Source organism: Acomys minous (assembly GCF_964271855.1).
Source record: "Acomys minous genome assembly, chromosome: 1".
Lineage (NCBI taxonomy): Eukaryota > Metazoa > Chordata > Mammalia > Rodentia > Muridae > Acomys > Acomys minous.
In genome coordinates this window covers 113026580-113046200 of record NC_140483.1, presented here as the reverse complement: position 1 = coordinate 113046200, position 19621 = coordinate 113026580, and positions in this window count along the sequence as shown.

The window sequence follows — 19621 nt, the reverse complement described above, 5'->3', positions numbered from 1 at the left end:
GAGAAGTGAGAGAGCCTAGACACTACTGGCTACAGATGTAGCATGGTACATGAACTTCCCAGAAGAGAAAAAAATCTTTGGAGACAGAACGAGATTAGTCATTGCTGGAGGCCAGAGGATGGGGCAGGGAGGGGCCTGAGAAAGATTTTGGTTTTTGAGAGTTTCTGGAATTAGAAAATAGAAGTAGTTAGAAACTCTTGTGACCACACTGTATTGTACCTCTTAAAGGGAATATATATATATATATATATATATATATATATATATATATATATATATGGAAAATATATATATATGGAAGATATATTTAAGATTATATATATATATCTTAATTTGACAATTAAGAAAATACTTTCTTTCCTTAACTTCAAAATACCTCCTCTCTGTGTTTTCCTGACTCCAGAAATTGGACTTATTTGGGGTTCTTTCTTGTCTTTATCCTATATTTCTTCAATATTCAATGTTATCTTTTGAATACCTCAAATCTGATTTCTCCTCTCTGTCTCCACATTCACCTTCTGTGGATCCTGGGAGGTACCATCTGGCCTTTATAACTGCAGTGTTTTCCATGCCTGGCTACAACTGACCCAATGAAAGTGATATTTCTAAACACAGTGTACTGGATTGTTTTATGTCAACTTGACACAAGCTAAAGCCATCTGAGAAGGAGGGAACCTCGATTAAGAAAATGCCTCTAGCCACCACTGAGGTCATGAGAGCAGGAGGCCTGCCCCTTGTGGACTGCAGCTTTGGGTGAGCGAGATGGGGCAGGGCTGGAGAACTCACCCTGGTGGTGTGGGCAAAAGAGAGCTAGAGGACTGACCAACTCAGCTGCCTCCCAGACCCAGATCCAGGGCTTTGGCGTTGGCCACCCCAACACCTACCCCATCTATAATTTGCTGGAGCATCTATGATCTACTGGAGCACATGAAAGGGCCAGTCCTGCAGATCTTCATGGCACAGGGCATCAACAAAATATTCTAGAGAAGTCTAGTATCAAGGTCTGAGAGGATCCAGTATAGATACCGTACCAGAAGACAGAGGCCTAGAAACATTTGCAAGTAAAGATGTGTGGGGACAGAAGGGTATACTGTGTGACACACTGTGATACACTACAGCTTCTACAACAAGATGTTTTTTATTCTATTTCCTTTTATTTGGGGGGTGCTTGCAAGGGCAGATACCATGGGATAGTGATATTGGGGTGCATGGTGTAGATTTCACAGTCAATAAAAAGGTTTTTTTCCAAAAGGAAGAAAAAACCATCTATACACTGGACTGTAGGCAAGCCTGTAAAAACATCTTTTTAATTAGTGATTGATGAGAGAGAGCCCAGCTCATTGTCGGTGGTTTCACCCCTGGGCTGGTGATCCTCAGTTCGATGAGAAAACAGGCTAAGCAAATCATGAGGAGCAAGCCATTAAGAGTAGCACTCCTCCATGGCCTCTGAATTAGCTCCTGCCTTCGGGTTCCTGTCTGGCTTGAGTTCCTGCCCCTACTGCTTTTGATGATGAACTGTTATATGGAGCAATGAATGAAATAAACCCTTTCTTCCCCAAGTTTCTTTTGGTCATGGTGTTTTGTGACAGCAATAATAACACTAACCAAGACACCCAGAAATCAAATTTTAAATTATTGAGGCAATCACTTATCTTCTATTTCTGAGGCGTTAGTTGTTCCTTAAGGTACAAAAGTGCTTGGATACAGATTCTTGTGTTGTAACATTGAAAGGTGTAATACCAATGTCAGAGATACTACAGTCTGTGGGGAGTCCCCAGCAAGTACACTGCCAGCTAGTATGTAATATATGTGGTATGAAGGGGTCAAGAGAAGCCAGGGTTCGCTTACCAGATGCGGTTCTTGAAAAATGAATCAAAGTTATTCAAGCAAAGCAATGAAAAAGAATTTCAGAAAAAGGGAGTACTTGGTGCAACATTTTCGCCAGAAGGCTACAGTCTTCAAAGGTCAGGGGCAGGTCTGATCACTGAGGTTCCTAAGTTGCCATAGCAATAAGGTCTCCAGTTTGAAAGGTTAAAAATAAACAACCCTCAAATTGATTTGATTAAATAACAAAGAGCTTGGTTGTTGTTGTTGTTTTGTTTTGTTTTTTAAAGACTTGAGAAGAGCTGGTCTAAACAAACCTGGATTCAAGCGGCCCCTGTCCTCTCTGTCCATCTCAGGCAGGCCAGGAGTTGGTTGTGGCCAGGTTGCCACCAGGTGCTTCACACTTGGAGTCCACTGACTGACAAACCAGTAGACAGAGCTATGGTCCTGGCCAGTTGTCCACATGACTGATATTTCTTTGGGTAATTAGACCATAAAGCAGAGACAATCTCTCTGTGAGAGGGATTACACTTCCTCTTCTCCCAACCCAAAGCAGAAGGATGCAAAAGGATGGCATGCCTCAAAGTCAAAGGAGGCAGGTTGCCCCATGCATGGTGAGCACAATGATCCAGTGACTCCTGAGGTAACCAGGAAGTGATGCCATGGGGAGACTTTGATACTGGGCAGTAAGTGGCACCAAGAGAAAGATCACTGATATGGAAGTTCAATAGCTAACCCAGGAAACATTATGATTGCTGACATTAAATAGCATCAGGACAAATAAAGAATAGTGGTCAAATTTGAGTAATGTTCTAAGGGACTTCTTCACTGGGTTATCTGAGTGGTACCCTAAAGCAGCCCTATGAAGAAAGCCCTGTTGTCCCCATGCAGATTTGTACATAAACTCAAGGAAGGGAAAGAGGGAGAAGCTGGTCCTGGCTTGGCAGAGGTTGGACAGACTTTCACTGGGACTCTGTATGGACTCATTGCAAAGGGAATCAGAAAAGGCCAAGGCACTCTAGCACACTTCAGGCGGTGTAGCAGAAGCTCTTCCAGGACTGCCAAGGGGCAACCTGCCTTGTTACCTCCTATGCAAATGTACCAGCCTATGAGATAATCCTTAAGGGAGAAACTTTAAAAAACAACTTTAGGACTGATGACTGCCCAGAAAATATTGAGAAGTGCTAACTGGCACTGTGAGGAAATGAAAAACAGGAGGTGACATGTTTGTGTTGGGCGGATGGGAAGTGGCTTTCTGTATTTCCATAGGTAATTATAACATCATTAAGGAAATATGAGAAAGCCATTACCATTGCACAAATACCTGCTAATCTGTGTTTTGGACATAGTCCAACTGAATTCAGTAGTTAATGTATGGGTTTTCAAACTATACAGGAATTATATTTAGTTTTGCTAATTCCTTTTGAGTTTAAACTTGTGATTCCCTTAAGTATAACACATATAATACCGGCATTCTTGGTAATAGTGACATTATACATACCAATGAGCATTTAAGTTTTTTCAGTATTTATTCGAATAGTCAACCAACTGCATACAGACTATGCATTGCCTGCCTACAAATAAGGAAACAGGGAAACGCGTTTCCTCTCTTTGGTCAGTCTGTATGCCTGTTCTCTGTGGGGACCCATTGGCTGCTGAACAAACCCCTCTGTTCTATGTATAGCCCTGTTGATTGACATGCTTCTGTAAAAGGCACACACCCTGGGTTTGTCAGGAACGGCCAGCATTGGTAAACAACTTACCTAATTGCCCTGAATGCTGCTTTAGGAGCTGAAGAAACAGGAAGGTCTTCAGATAATTCTGAGAGTTCTCTTTGACTTGGGAGCATGCTCTTCTTCTTTGTTCTATTTTGGGTTTCTGGTTTTTTTTTTAATTGATTCAGACATTCAGTTAATAGAGGGCAGAATACTGATTGGGATAGAGTAACTCCTTTCCCTTGTTTTTAGACAGCAGAGGTGTCTTTTACTTGAGAAACTCTGGAGTTACATGAGCTGACTCTGTACAGTCCTAAAAACATTATCAGTATTTGTATTATTTTTATTTCAATTGTAAAAATACCCTTTTTTGTTGTTCTGGGGAGTCACCAGACCCCAGACTTCTCCCTTTTATTACTTGTAAGCACATATCACATAGAGAATGCTGTTGAGTGCCTCCTTCTTCCATGACAACCAACACCACTTTTCTTAAAGTATGTGTGGTTTGGCCTGAGGCAGAAAGGAAAGGATGGGGTGGATGTGACACATGGCTAGAGTCAGGAAGCTGAGGTCCACCTGTGCTTGTCTCTGAGTGTGCTGAGGACAGCTCTCTGGCCCTCAGGTGTTTTGGGTTACAAACAGAAGCTAGTTCCAATATCGTCTCTGCCTTCAGGCTGGGGGACTCGATGATTCAAACATGCAAGGTCTGAGAGATCTAGACAGAGTACTAAAGAAGACAAGTGGCAGGGCAGAATGCTAAACCAAGCACTACATTTGACAGAAATGTTTCTGCCTCTGTTTTCTGCCCAGACACCCAGCTTCCTGAAGAGGAAGAAGAAGGGTTATTGTTCAGAGCTGACAAAACCTTATTCGGGTGATACAAACTTCTGTGTTCCAAATGCTCAGGATAATTGATATTTAAGGACAACTAGAAAACAAGAGAGAAAGTATCAATGCAGACGTGAGAATATCTAGATTAACAGGATTTTCCTATACCCCTTAACAACAGATAGGAGAGAATATTGAATCGCAGATTTTTATAACTTATGACTTTGAAAAAAAAAAACCACAGCTTTTGTGCATTCTTTTGACAGTAGGTAGGTGTAGGAAGAGGTGTGACAACAATGCATGTCTTGCTTTTAAGCGTTACCGTATAACAGTCCTTTCAATATTTGAATCCATTTTTATTCAAAACTAATTTTCAGTTTCTGGAAAAAGCTATCACAAAAATGAAGTTGGTTCCTTTTTAAAAAGATTTATTTATTCATTATGTATACAGTGCTCTGCCTGCATGACAGAAGAGGGCACCGGATCTCATTATAGATGGTTAGAAGGCACCACGTGGTTGTTGGGAATTGAACTCAGGACCTCTGGAAGAGCAGTCAGTACTCTTAACCTCTGAGCCATCTCTCCAGCCCGTGAAGTTGGTTTCATAAGCTGTGTTCTGCTGCAAAGTTTTACATTTAATTCTTTTCACATTTAGTGTGTACGTGGGAGTGGGAAGGCACACATACGTGCGCATGCCTGTGTAGGGGAAGTCAGAGGTACTCGGGTTTAAACTCAGGACTTTGCAGCAATCAATCACCTTTACTGGATGAATCATCTTGCTGCCCTTTGCTTCAGAGAGTGAGTGAATGCATAGCTCTGTATTCTTTAACTGAAGACTAAAGCCTTGGTCTCTGCCTTTCCGGACAGGATCTCACTATGTAACCCAAGTGAGGCACAAGGTCTCAACTCCCCTCCCTCCTTCCCCCAGTTCCCAGGCCCCGAGCACTAGCCACCACATCCATCAGACTTGGTCTTTTGTGTTTTCTTTGGGAAGGAGTTCTTTCTGATCTTTGACATGAATGAGAATTAGAATTTTTTAGTTATTAGAATTCATATAAATGTCTCTGGTGATAAAAATCAAATATTACATGAGGTCTATGGACATCTCATCAATATTTTCCACCAAGCCTGTCATTATTAGAGTGGCTTCATCACAATTGGGTTATCATCTGTACATCTTCCTAAAAATAGTTGGCTGTATTTCAAAAGACATCTTCCTCAGCAGGACGTGGTGCTGTACTCCTATAATCCCAGTGCTCAGGATTGCAGAGGCAGGTGGATCTTTGTGAGTTCAAGGCCAGCCTGGTCTACAAAGTGATCCCAGAACAACCAAGGCCACACAGAGAAACCCTCTCTCAAAAACAAAACAAAACAAAAGGCATCTTCCTCTCCTTGTAGGGCCCAGGCCTTTTGCCTGCCAGGATCTTCCCAGGGAAAGCATCAACGGACATGTGCACTGGGCACACACATTTTAAAGACAATGTCAGGGAGCCTGCCTGTGCTTGACTTCTGAAAAGAACTGGAAGCTGCATGCTGATGGGGATACCTCATGCTCCTGAAATCCTAATTGGCAGCAAAGTACATTATTCATTGGTCCTGCTTCATCACACTTCCCCCTACATCTTTGATGCTTTCCTTCCAGTCTCTTGGCTGATTTTCCCTTTCTTCCTCATGAGTTCTTCATCCAGAATCTCTTCCCCCGCCCCGCTCTAAATCTTGGTTCACACTGTTACCTTACAAAAGGAAGCAAATGACGGGAGTCTAAGGGAGGATCTCTGCCGCCTGTGAGAGGGATACTTCATTTTGCCAGCATCACTAGCATCTTTCTTTGATGCTCTTTGTGCTCTGAGATAGGGCTATGATCCTTCACGTCTGAAATGGAGAAATATGGGTGGCTATAGCTGGCTCCGAGAGAAAGTGAAGGAATCCTCCCATCCAGGTAATCAACTTACATGCCTATCAGAGGGTGTGGCCAGAGGTAATCGTCAAGGAGACAGTCAAATGCTCAGAGTCCAGAGGGGAATTAGCCTTAGCCGGGCAAGCAAGCACCCCGCAGTACAGTGAGATATGATAAGGGCTGATGTGAACTGATTATGAAGTTTGGGGCAGGGATAGCATTGTGCTGAGAAGGGGGTGGAGACCTCAGAAAGGAGCTGACCTTTAACAAGAGATTTGGAACAAATAGAGTGCAGCAAAGATACACGGGGGAATTCTCTGACAGTGAGGGGAAGAGGCATTCCGAAACCACCTGGTGACAGCAGAGTCAAAAGGCATCTGTGGGAAACAGTGAAATTAGGGATGGCAGGAGACACAGCTTGATAGTCCAGCAAATTGAAGGACCCCAAGTGACTCCAGCTGCTCAGCAGTGTGAGTGTTCTCCTGTAGGGTCAGGAGAGGGACTGGGAGAGTTATAAATACCCAAAGTGCAACGACAATTGTGCGGACTTGAAAGGAAACGCTGGTAAGCAATTAAGAGGAAAATTGGAGGTGAGCTGATTAGCAGTCCAGGAAAAGGATGAAGTAAGGGTAAATAAGAGGAGGGAAAGCCAGGAAAAAAGGCAAGGGGGTGTCTAGAAGCTGCACTTAGCTCCAGAGGTCCGTATTGGGAGGAACAACACTGGAAAAGGAGGCACCAAAGATAACTTCATGAGCTTATTTTCAAAAGCTATTGTCTTGAGTTTCCAAATAAATGCACAACAATATCACTGACCAAAAAAGTGCCTGTAAGCCAAAGAGTGAATTTAGGAAGGGGAAGTTCATGTGTTCGGCTGGGCACTTTCCCTTTGGGATGCTTGCTGGGTGTCAATCTGCAATGGGAAATGGTGGCACAAAGCCCATGACATAAAGCCAGTCTTGGAAATCATTGAGTGTTGGTCATAACTGGAGCCAAAGCCTTGAAGGGCCAGGAGACACATAAGGTAAAAGAGGAGAAAAAAAAAAAACGTGGCTTGTAACCTTGTCAGGGCAAGGAGCAACCAGAGGATTGGAAAGACACGAAAAGAAAATCGGAAGAGATATGGAGAGGATTGGTGTCATCACATCAAAGGGAGAAAGGTTTTCAGGAAGGGAGAGGACAAGAATGTCAAGGGATTAAGGGTGAGATAAGGAATGTAAATGTGAGGAGGACTTTGAGATCTGGAATCTGTAGGTTATCATCTCACAGCCTTCAGGTGGGAGGCAGCTGTGTTACCAAAAGAATGAGGTCACCACCTCCCCTTGGTGGGGAGGCCTGGTGGCACTCAAAGAAAGAATAAGCAGGCTACCAAGATGAGACTTGATAGCCTATGACCATAGAGTGGGGGAGGAGGTCCCCCTCGGTCATAGACCTAAGGGAGGGGAATAGGGTGAAACCGGGAGGGAGGGAGGAATGGGAGGATACAAGTGATGGGATAACAATTGAGTTTTCATCTGAATAAATTAATAAAATTAAAATTTAAAAAAAATGAATGAGGTCAGTATGACACCTGTGGGACTCAAGGTCTTCAGAGCCCTCCACACCCACACCCTGAAAATTATTGAGAACAACCAAACATTTTTCTTATGTGTATCACAAGTATTTCTTAACTACACTAGAAATTAAAACAGAATATGTTATTAAAATAGCTACTTATTTGTTGTTCATTTAAAGTATTAACTCTGAGTCTGAACAGATGGCTCAGGAGTTAAGAGCACTTACTGCTTTTGAAGAGTTTCCCAATTCCCATGTCCAAGGATTCACAACTGCCTATAACACCAGTTCCAGGGGATCTTACACTTTTGGGCCCCAAAGGCACTTGTATTCAAGTATACACTACCACGACCACCACCACACATATACATACACATAATTTAAAACCAAAAGATCTTTAAAATAGAAAATCTGCATGTATTAAAGTTCTTGATATGTAAGCCAAGGATCTCAGTTCAAATCTTCAGAATCTACAGGGGGATGAGGGTGAGGGTGGGGGTGGGGAGTCGGGGAACTATATGTGAAGTCACACTTTTGTAAGCCCAGGGATGTTGAGGAAGGACTAAGGACATTGCTGAGTCTTGCTGGCCATTAGCTTATGTCTAGGTTCAGCAAGAGACTGTGTTAAAATAATAAAACAGAGAGAGAGAGAGAGAGAGAGAGAGAGAGAGGTTGATAGAGCAGGACACCTCACATCTCCTCTGTGAGGGCACATATAAGCAAGAGCATCTGTACACACATGCTACACTCACACACACATACACACATACAAATAACAAGTACATTTTAGTCAACATAAATACCATTCTAAAGTAAAACGTAACTATTCCCCAAGCCAACTTGATGCTTAAGATTCCACAGTCCAGCTAGGGAGTGGTAGTGCATGCCTTTAATCCCAGTACTTGAGAGGCAGAGGCAGACAGATCTCTGAGAGTTTGAGGCCAACCTGGTCTACAGAGCAAGGTCCAGGAGAGCTAAGACTACACAGAGACACCCTGTCTCAAGCAAAGCAAAACAAAACAAAACAGAGAAAGATTCCATAGCCCAATTTACAACTTTGAAATTGCCAACCTATGGAAGGCAGCCTTTCTCCTGCCTGTCTATTTTACACATTTTTTCCCCTAAACCTTGGGGAACGTATAAAAAACATGTGAAAGTTGAACTTCTGGGAATATTGCTGTGAAACAGTGTCTTCTGGTCATGATGTGGTCATTGTTCTGAACTCACTGAAGCTGTGGCTAGCTACACAAGATCTATAAAACAGTGCCCATCACCTTTTCATCATGTGAGAGTTTTTGGACAGGCAGTTACTGAGTACTGGGGAAAAGAAAATATTTTTCATTGTATAGCCACTAATAAATTGCCCTTGTTCCAAGTAGACAAGTCCCAAGTCATTCCTATACCAGAAACTCTAATTACAGGCAAGGAGCCACTAATGTTTCACATGGATACAAATGTGCCACATTGTGCTTATCCAGGCCTCCATCCGTGAGCGTCAGGGCACTTGGGTTTGGGTAGGAATGTGCTTGGAGCTGAAGGTGGAGTAGAAGATAGTCTCATCTTAACCCTGTCAAGTCTCCAAACCTATCAAGTGTATTTTTATTTACTTAGAAATTTAAATTTTTCTTTCAACAATGTTTTACTGTTTTTTTTCTAATTATACCTGAGTTTGTTATTCTGAGTGGCATTATTTTCTTAACTTTATATGTGCTCATTTTTAACAGTGGCAAGCTTAATATCTGGCCTTTATTTCTAGCATAAGAAGGAAAGAGCAAATCTGAGTTCATTCTGAGGCTCTTATGTCTGGCTGGGGAATAAAGCTACAAATTTTATTCAAGTTCTCTAAAGCCCTCAGGTGGTGGACGATGCTAGAACACAATGGGACATACCCTTTGGCACATTCTCATTGTACATAGTAGCAGACTTCATAAAGACACTTTCATACGAATATATAATGTACTTCAACCACGCCCCACTGTGGGGTCCCTCTGTGATCTTCCTCCCTTCCCCCCTAGGCTCACTTTTTAAGTTTCCAAATCTAATATTAGCAGAAGCAGACATAGGGACACACTAGCATGCTGGTTGCTTCCTGGAAGTGCTTATGGAAAACCCACAGAAGCCAGGAAGGTCACCTGGCAACAGGGCGACTAACACACTGCCCACAGGGATGGCTCAGCCATTTGGGCCAAAGGCTGCTCACCTTCAAAACAGTAAGTATCTGTAAAGAGAGTGCAGACTGGACTTCAGCCCATGGTGTATGCCCATTCTCCCAACAGCAGACAATCTACTGTCACTCGAAAGAAAATATAAAAATTTCTGGGCTTAAGCTAGGGTGGTGGAGAACATGCTCAGTCTGCAAAAGGCCCTAATTCAATCTCCAGCACTGTCAGAACAAAGGAAAAAAAATCTAAAAATATTTAGCTTATATTTAATTATGTCGCACTTGAAATTTTGCTCTTGTTTATGCTTTATGAGTATACATGCTATAATAACATGGTAACATATTTACTTACTCTATATTAAATTAGCAATCAAAACTTCTTGGTTTGTGTTCAAACAATTTATTTTATTTTATTATTATTTTGTTTGTGTGTGCATGCATATATGCCAAGTAATGAGCAGACTGACCATATGACATGGGAGGCATGTGAAGACCATAAGACAGCTCTTTTTTATTTAAGATTTATTTCTTTATCATATTTTGTCTGCATGTACACCAGAAGAGAGTACTAGATCTCATTATAGATGGTTGTGAGCCACCATGTGGTTGCTGGGAATTGAACTCAGGACCTCTGGAAGAGCAGTCAGCACTCTTAACCTCTGAGCCATCTCTCCAGCCCATAGGTCAGCTCTCTAATATTTCCCTGTGCTTTAAATGACAATAGTGAAAGCATTTCTCCAAGAGAGAGAAAAACATTTTAATTTTAATGCCCCTGGCAAGCATTAAACACGTATGTACTCTTCAACTCCATTAACGCTGGGCAGAACCCGTTTGGTTTCCTTCTGTCCTCTTTGTTCGATGCAGGACCTTCTCACATGCTAAGCTCCTGCACTGAGCTCCACTCAAGTGCTGCTGCTGGTTGTTAAAGCCCCACGCACTGAAGCTCAGGACCTCTGAACTGTGGGAATATTCCAGATATCTCTGAATTCCTCCAGTTACTTGGGTCGAGGATTCAGGCGCCTAATCTGGGCCTGGCGCTCGCCAGGCCAGCTTCCCTGCCATTCTTTGGAAGAACTGTGTGTACGGCACCGGACTTACTTTCCCAGAAGTGCTTCTGGGACCAGAGTGCACACAAAGGGGCTGTTAAATGTGCTTTCCTCCCTTTTGGCTCAGCTGGCTCCAGCGCCTCAGGTCACACACCGCTCACAGTTCCTATCAACTTTTCCCAAAGGGTCCCTGGGCTCCTGCAGGAGCCAGCCCGTCCCTGGGGCAGGAAGTTCTGTTTACTCTGTCTTGGAGCCAGGTGCTCATCCATAAAAGGGAAAAGAGTCCTTTAGGAAAAGGGCTGGGTGCTTGGAAACTCTTTGAAAGTGAAAGCCTTAAAGCTGCTGTCTGTTGTTCTGCACTTTGGCTTGGTACAGTTTTTCTGTACAAACAAAACAAAGCAAAAAAACACTAACTGCGGGGAATCAGCTGAACAGTACATCTGAAAACCAACATCCAATAAACAGAAAATATGGAGAATGTCATGGGAACGCTCAACACTACACTCCTGGGACAAATTACTTTTTGTTTGTTTACTTGTTATTCTGTAGATATAGGTGCCATGCCTCTATCACGCCTGCCTTTTTACATTTAATTTTTTCCATTTACACTATTAGTGCCTGGGTGTGGGGGATGAGTACACAGGCATGATGCTATTGGAGGTCAGAGGATAACTTTCGGGAGTCAGTTCTCGCTTTCTACATGAGTTCTGGCGACCACCTTCATCCAGCTTGATTAGCAAGTGCCTTTACCAGCTGGGCCGTTCTCTAGCCTCAAATGGCTACTTCATTCGCCTTCTTGAGCTTAATTCCAGAAAATCACACATGCGTGTGAATAACTCTCTCAGTGGTACTTAGGATAAGAAGGAAGGGTCATAGACTCTGGAATGTTATGATGCTTACCTCCAAGTCCCCACGTGTTGCAGACACATCTGGAGTGTGATGTATACCACAAGTATGTGGGACAGACCAGGAAAGGAGTATTGATGGGGTGGGAGAGATGGCTTTAGGACTCAGAACTCTTAGAAGGATTCATTCATAGTAGGAACAATTATTTAATTGTACTGTACGTTATTAGAATTTTCATTACTTAGCAGTAATTGCACAGTTATTGGGAAATATTACCAGACTTTGGGTTGGGGACTTTGCACATCCAAACTCATTTTACCTTCATGATAACTTTTGTCAGTTTGATGTTATCAGCAACTTCAGTATGCAGATGATGCCAAAGTGTTAAAGAACTTACATAAAGTCATGGAAAAATAGTGACACTGGGATAGGAACCCTGGGTATTTAGCTACCAGTGCCTGCACATTTTATCTCACTTCCACACGTACTCTGTGCCTGGTTACATTCTAAACATTTGAAATACATTCACATTTTAAATATAAACAATGCAAACAATGTGTCAGCTTAATGTACTCAAACAAGGGGTTACGGATGTACTGAGCACACAAGCATAAGGCCCTCAGGTCTGTTCCCAGCATCCATGTGAAAAGCCATGTATGTGCTATAATCCTATTCCTAGAGAAGAACAGATTATGGGCTCTCATTGGCCAAACAGCCTAGACTAACTGGTGGCCAAAAATCCCAGAAAAAGATCCTGTCTTCGCTTCCAGAACAATACCCAAGGTTTTCCTCTGGCTTCTCCATGTATGTGCACATGAACACAGACACAGACACACACATAAGTAATCCTTTCATCATTCTCCCCCCCCCCCATTTATCCAGCACTTTCTGATAATGAGGACCATACTTACAGATTCTGATGCTACACTCCACTGGTGAACTACCCCAGAGACCAGGATTCAATTAAAGCACAGCTTTCACCCAGAGTCTCACTCTGACACCTGGCAGAGCGGTTTCCTGTGTGCCATACACATGGTCTTCAATGCATAGCCCTGGCTCACCAACCTCTCAGACTCTAGCCTGACCCATATTTGACTCAAGATCTCTGCTAAGCAGAGGAAGCCATTCCTTCTTCTTCCCTGTGCGTTCTCAAAGGGGTCTTCCAGCCCATGTGTGATGTAAGGTATGCTTGACTCACTTTACAGGCCAGCATGCAGGTCTCTGAGGAGTGGTGGGCTTGTGTTACTGTGGCTTCTCATCCCTTAGGCACAGTCTCCAAGTGTGCAGTCTCCAAAAATGCCACCTATTTTTTGAGCTGATTTCACAATGCGCTTCGAGAAGTCACTTTCCCCTTAGTGCAGCTGCATTGAGGACAACATCCTCGGAAGCTGAGACGTGCAGGTAGGTAGTCCTCACAGTTTAGAAGTCACTGATGACCTAATAAAAGCATCTTGAAATAGGATGTAAATGGTTTGGATGGGGGTGAGGAGGTAGGAAGTGAGATAACTCGTTTGATAAATTGTATTATGAGGAATGGCAACTGACAGGCCAGTAGCCACAGGATTGAGAACAGAAAGATGTTTTTTGTTATTGTTGCTGTAGTTAAGGTGATAGAGACTTTTGAACATTTATGAGATGGAAGGAAAGGGAGAAAAGTCAGTAGAGATGAGTAAGGGGATGATGGAGGATGAGTAAGGGGATGATGGAGGATAAGTAAGGGGATGATGGAGGATAAGTAAGGGGATGATGGAAGATGAGTAAGGGGATGATGGAAGATGAGTAAGGGGATGATGGAAGATGAGTAAGGGGATGATGGAAGATGAGTAAGGGGATGATGGAGGATGAGTAAGGGGATGATGGAAGATGAGTAAGGGGATGATGGAGGATGAGTAAGGGGATGATGGAAGATGAGTAAGGGGATGATGGAGGATGAGTAAGGGGATGATGGAGGATGAGTAAGGGGATGATGGAAGATGAGTAAGGGGATGATGGAAGATGAGTAAGGGGATGATGGAAGATGAGTAAGGGGATGATGGAGGATAAGTAAGGGGATGATGGAAGATGAGTAAGGGGATGATGGAAGATAAGTAAGGGGATGATGGAGGATAAGTAAGGGGATGATGGAGGATAAGTAAGGGGATGATGGAGGATAAGTAAGGGGATGATGGAAGATGAGTAAGGGGATGATGGAGGATAAGTAAGGGGATGATGGAAGATGAGTAAGGGGATGATGGAGGATGAGTAAGGGGATGATGGAGGATGAGTAAGGGGATGATGGAGGATGAGTAAGGGGATGATGGAGGATGAGTAAGGGGATGATGGAGGATAAGTAAGGGGATGATGGAAGATGAGTAAGGGGATGATGGAGGATGAGTAAGGGGATGATGGAAGATGAGTAAGGGGATGATGGAGGATGAGTAAGGGGATGATGGAGGATAAGTAAGGGGATAATGGAGGATAAGTAAGGGGATGATGGAAGATGAGTAAGGGGATGATGGAGGATGAGTAAGGGGATGATGGAAGATGAGTAAGGGGATGATGGAGGATAAGTAAGGGGATGATGGAGGATGAGTAAGAAGATGGTGGAGGATGAGTAAGGGGATGATGGAAGATGAGTAAGGGGATGATGGAGGATGAGTAAGGGGATGATGGAAGATGAGTAAGGGGATGATGGAAGATGAGTAAAGGGATGATGGAAGATGAGTAAGGGGATGATGGAGGGTGAGTAAGGGGATGATGGAGGGTGAGTAAGGGGATGATGGAGGGTGAGTAAGGGGATGATGGAGGGTGAGTAAGGGGATGATGGAGGGTGAGTAAGGGGATGATGGAGGGTGAGTGAGTAAGGGGATGATGTAGGATGAGTGAGTAAGGGGATGATGGAGAGTTAGTAAGCAGATGATGGAGGATGAGTAAGGGGATGATGGAGGATGAGTAAGAAGATGATGGAGCAATTCCATTCCCCATCAGGTTTCTTTCTTCATATCCTAAAGCTCTCTCTCACCTCACTTCAGTACAGATTTTTTTCTTTAAGATCACCAATGGCTTCCATATTGTTGGAACCACAAGGCTACTTCTCATTCTGACAGGTACAAGTCCTGGTTTAGAGGAGGGACAGGAGTTTGATAAAAGAAGAAGGAGGAAAAAATAGAAGAAAAGAGTGTGCATACACAAACTTGGGGAAGTCTTGGTTGGTCTGTCTTTCTCTCTCTCTTTCTGTTTGTTTTGTTTTGTTTTGTTTGTTTTTGAGACAGGGGTTCTCCATGTATCCCCAGCTGTCCTGGAATTCTCTCTGTAGACCAGGCTGACCTTGAACTAAGCAAGTGCTAGGATGAAAAGTATGTGCCACCACCAGGGGCAATTTTTAAATGGCATATGAAGACAAGCCAACAGGGGGAGGCAAGCTATTTGGAGATGAAAAAGCTTTGTCAAAAGGCAGGAGAGTAAGTAGGCAAGGAAAGCATGTGAGATTGCCAGGAGCGGGGTGGACCATGTGGGGCTGGTGTGGGAGCACGTGCAGTAATCCCACTCTGGCTGCTGGGCTCTCCATCGACAGCCCTCAGCTGCCTGGTACACCAAAAGGTAAAGAGTGTATTGGGATCACTTGAGTTTCAAGCTTGCCAGGTGTAATAAGAGCATGGAGCCTGGAATGTGTGCAAGGTTTGTATCATAGACCAGAGTATCCAGGCTGCACATCAGGACAAGTCACCTGGAAGGGACCATACATGAGAATTAGTGATTGGGAGGGGGAGTAAAAACTGGCCTAGAGAGAGGAAGGGTAACTATGGCAGATCTGAGCAAGCTGCAGGTTCCGTGTCAGTGAAGAGGTTGTCTGGGTCTGAGGGTGGAGGTGGAGCCACTGAAGAGATAATATGGTTCCGACTTCACAGCCTGAACCGTGAGAACAGGAAGTGAAGGCTAAGCAGAGAAAAGGGTCCTTAGGCCAAGGAGCTAAGAGGCCACGGGGTCACGTGTGTCTAGAATAAAGGCAAATGTGCAGATGAAGATGAGATTCCAAGTTTTGCAGGGGTAGTGTAAGTGCCTGCTGGTGGGCTCAGCAGAGTGCTTCCTCAAGCTTCATTAGTGAGGGCAGGACGATGAGGAGGAGGATCTTAAGATGCAATGGTGCTCAGTTTCGCAATTAGGGTGCATGTGCTTTCAAATCATAATCTAAATGTGTATTATTAGTCAGTGCTATGAAGAGTTGGTGAACACCGAAGTATACCATGGCCCTGAAAGATAACAACGTGTCACTGTAGCTGCATCAGTTGTAACTGCAGGTATGGATGGGTTAGGGAGGCTATGCATATATAAACCAAAAGCTTCTAAAAACAATTTTTTCCTGAAGGGGCTAAGAGTAATACAGTTTTTGAAAAACAAAATGTTAGTAGCAATTAATGGAAGGGAGATCAGTTTTACAACAGCAATTTGGTTTATTTTCTGCTGGTACAAAAGGATGCAAGAGGGTGCAATTCATAAGGCAAAGCAGTTTATTTCACTAATGGTTCTAATTGCTAGAAGTCTAAGGTTTGCTTAAAGATGCTCCTGGGTTTCTGTAGCAGCACTCTCTGGGTCAATTCTACTGACAAGGGTGAAGATAATGTGCTTTTTTTTTTTAAATTTAGTTTTACTTTAGTACATGGTTGGTTTTGACTGCCATGTATGTGTACTGCATGCATGCCTAGATCCTGAAAACGCCTGAAAAGCATGTTGGCGCCTCTAAAACTGGAGTTACAGATGGTTGTGAGCCTCTTATAGGTGCTGAGAATTGTACCCAGGTCCTCTGGAAGAGCAGTCAGGCCCCATAGCCACCAAGTCATCTCTCCATGCCCCAGACAATGTGTTTTTAACATCAGAATGTAGCTTTGCATCATTATAACAAAATTAAGTTGCCCAACGCCAGTGTAGTCTTCCTCAAGAGTCAGGGAGCTAACTGAGGCTTTGGCATGAGTTAGCTGCTGACCTGAGGCTTACATGGATCAACATATTTAACCCATGCAGTGCAGTGACACTTCGGGGTCCTGTTACTGATCTTACAGGTGGACCCTGAGACCCAGAAATTAGACCCACGGTTTTCCCAAGACAGTAGTCAACAGGTATTAGAGGTAACAGTCAAGATCAAAGGCATGCCCCCTATAAATGACACCAAGACATCCCAGAGGAGACAGTCTCATCCTCTGCTTCTCTTCCTCTTTTCCCTCATCAGCCGCTAGCCTCAGTCTTGTGTACTTTCCATAGGACAAAGCCCCTGACTGTTGCTGGTACTGACACCTTCCTCCAGGCTTCAGCAGCTGCTGACCTCAGCTGGGGATGACCTTCTCTAGCACAGGATGTGCAAGGTTGACCCTCTGAGCGTCATCCCCCTCTTTTGCCTCTCCCACCAGCTAGAACTGAAGTGTCTTATATCTCCCAAAAGCAGCGAGTAATAATCACATTTGGACCTTTTCCATCTTCCCAGATACACCAACTCCAGCCTTGTGTTGTAGCCTCAGAACTGGCGTAGTACGCATGCTCTAAAACCCACATAACACTCACCACATTAAAGTGTAACTCCTCCAGTCGAATTGTCTGTCCCTTTCTACCTGATTATAGCCCCCAGAAGACAGGGAGGTGTCCTTTCATTGCCATGATCCTGGCACCTGTGAGAATTCTCTCTCTCTCTCTCTCTCTCTCTCTCTCTCTCTCTCTCTCTCTCTCTCTCTGTGTGTGTGTGTGTGTGTGTGTGTGTGTGTGTGTGTGTGTTTACATATACAACCCAATGTTCCTCCAAAGTATTTAAAACCCAACTCCCACAAAGTGTATGAGAAGCAGTGACCCTAAGGTACTTGAAAACGTGTAACTTCACAAAGTATAGAAACCCCCCTCAAAATATATGGGAGCTAGTGACTCTCCCAAGTATTTGAAACCCAATGACCCCTGAAGCGAATGAAAACAAATAATCTCCCGAAAGTTATCAACCCTAATCTCCCAAGTGTGTGGGACTCAATGATCCCTAAAAGTGTCTAAGATCCAGTGACACCTCCAAAGTATGTGTGACCCAATGATATGCTAGAGTGTATAAGACCAACAACTTCCCAAAGTATATGGGGCCTAATTGCCCTAAACAATGCCATTTGTCTCATCTTTAGGTGAATGAATAATTCATCAGCCACTGAGAAGGCACTGATCACAGCAATTTGGGTTCTTGGCTTCCTCTAGCTCCAGTGTTTGCTAGACCCCACTCTGTGCTCAAACCCCAATTCCTCCCAAACATAGTCTCCCCCAGAGTATAGTTTGCCTGCTTTCAGTCAAGCATCAGGCAAGGGATGTGCTACACAATATATATATATATATATACTCTGTGAAACAAATAAAAATAAATAGAAAATCTTTAATCATGACAACTTCTGTATTTTATTTTTCTGCTACTGTAATAAAATGTCACAGCCAAAGACAACCTAAGGAAGAGAGAGTTTGTTTTGGTTTGTAGTCCAGAGGGGTATCCAGTGAGTCCATTACAGCAGGGAGACATGGTAGCAAGTGGCAGCATGGCAGCAAAAGCAGGAAGCTGAGAACTCACATCTTTAGCAGAAGACACAAAGCAGAGACAGCAAACCGCAAGTAAAGTGAGGCTGGTTAATCTCAAAGCCTATCTCCCGTCTCCCTCCAGGGAAGGCTGAGCCACTAAAACTTCCCTAAACACCTCTGCCAACTAGGAAGCAAGTGGTCACACATCAAACACCATTCCTAATGAGGACAGTTCTCACCCAGACACCACAACCACCCGAAGATTTCTCTTTCCCTCTTATGAAGCAGTCACGAAAAAAAAAAAAAATAAGTGTAAAGATGTAAAAGCCTGAAAGAACAATGCAAGGCTCTAAACTAGTAGGCAAAGGCATGCTCCACTTTGATTTTTTTTTTTAACTGCTGTGAAACCTTCCTGGCCATAAGAACTAACTGGTCATTCAAATCTAAGAACAAATCATGTCTTAAATGTAAGTAGATTAGAAATTTTCTGTTTAAAGTCAGAATATCCAGCACTTGTAAACTATATTAGCAAGAGAAAATCCATCATGGGGCTTATCTCTGGGTGAGCTTGCAGGGTGAGTAGGCCAGCAGCTCCCTGGTGGCCTAGCACAGAACAGGGTACTCTGCCCTGAGCTCACTCTGCCCAGGAGAAATTGGCTTAGGGAACAGAGGATCTGAGTTTCCCAGCCAAGTTCAAAGAACATCAGAATCTAATCAGTTGTGCCTGCCTTCCAACAAAAGTGGTTGAAGAAGTCTTCCATTCTGTTTTCTACATTTGAGTCATATGACTCCTAGACATGTTTCTATATAATAAAATAGGTGTTTCTCTGATGCTTTATTTTTTTTAAGTCTGAAAAAGTGACAATATCATTGTAGAGATTACTCATTTAGGATTTATTATAACTCATAGAGACAGTCTATTTTTAGCTTCACTTTCATGGCAGGGAAACACAGTCATGCATGGAAAATGATTTCACTAAGTCACCCAATGAATCATTCACAAGACCTACTAGGACAAATTAGACATCTTAATGGTCTTTCTAATACTTGCCGGCAAAGAAAAATTCTTCCAATATCCTCTTGGCTTCACAGTAGGGCACTAGGCTAAGGGCAGAAGGTCCTGAGAGCGACATACAGGAAGAGCAAGGGCTGACAACAATCAAAGCACATCATATATGTCTATGAAACTGTCATTATGAAATCCATTATTTTGTATTAATATATGCAAATAAAAACCCCATTTCAAGGG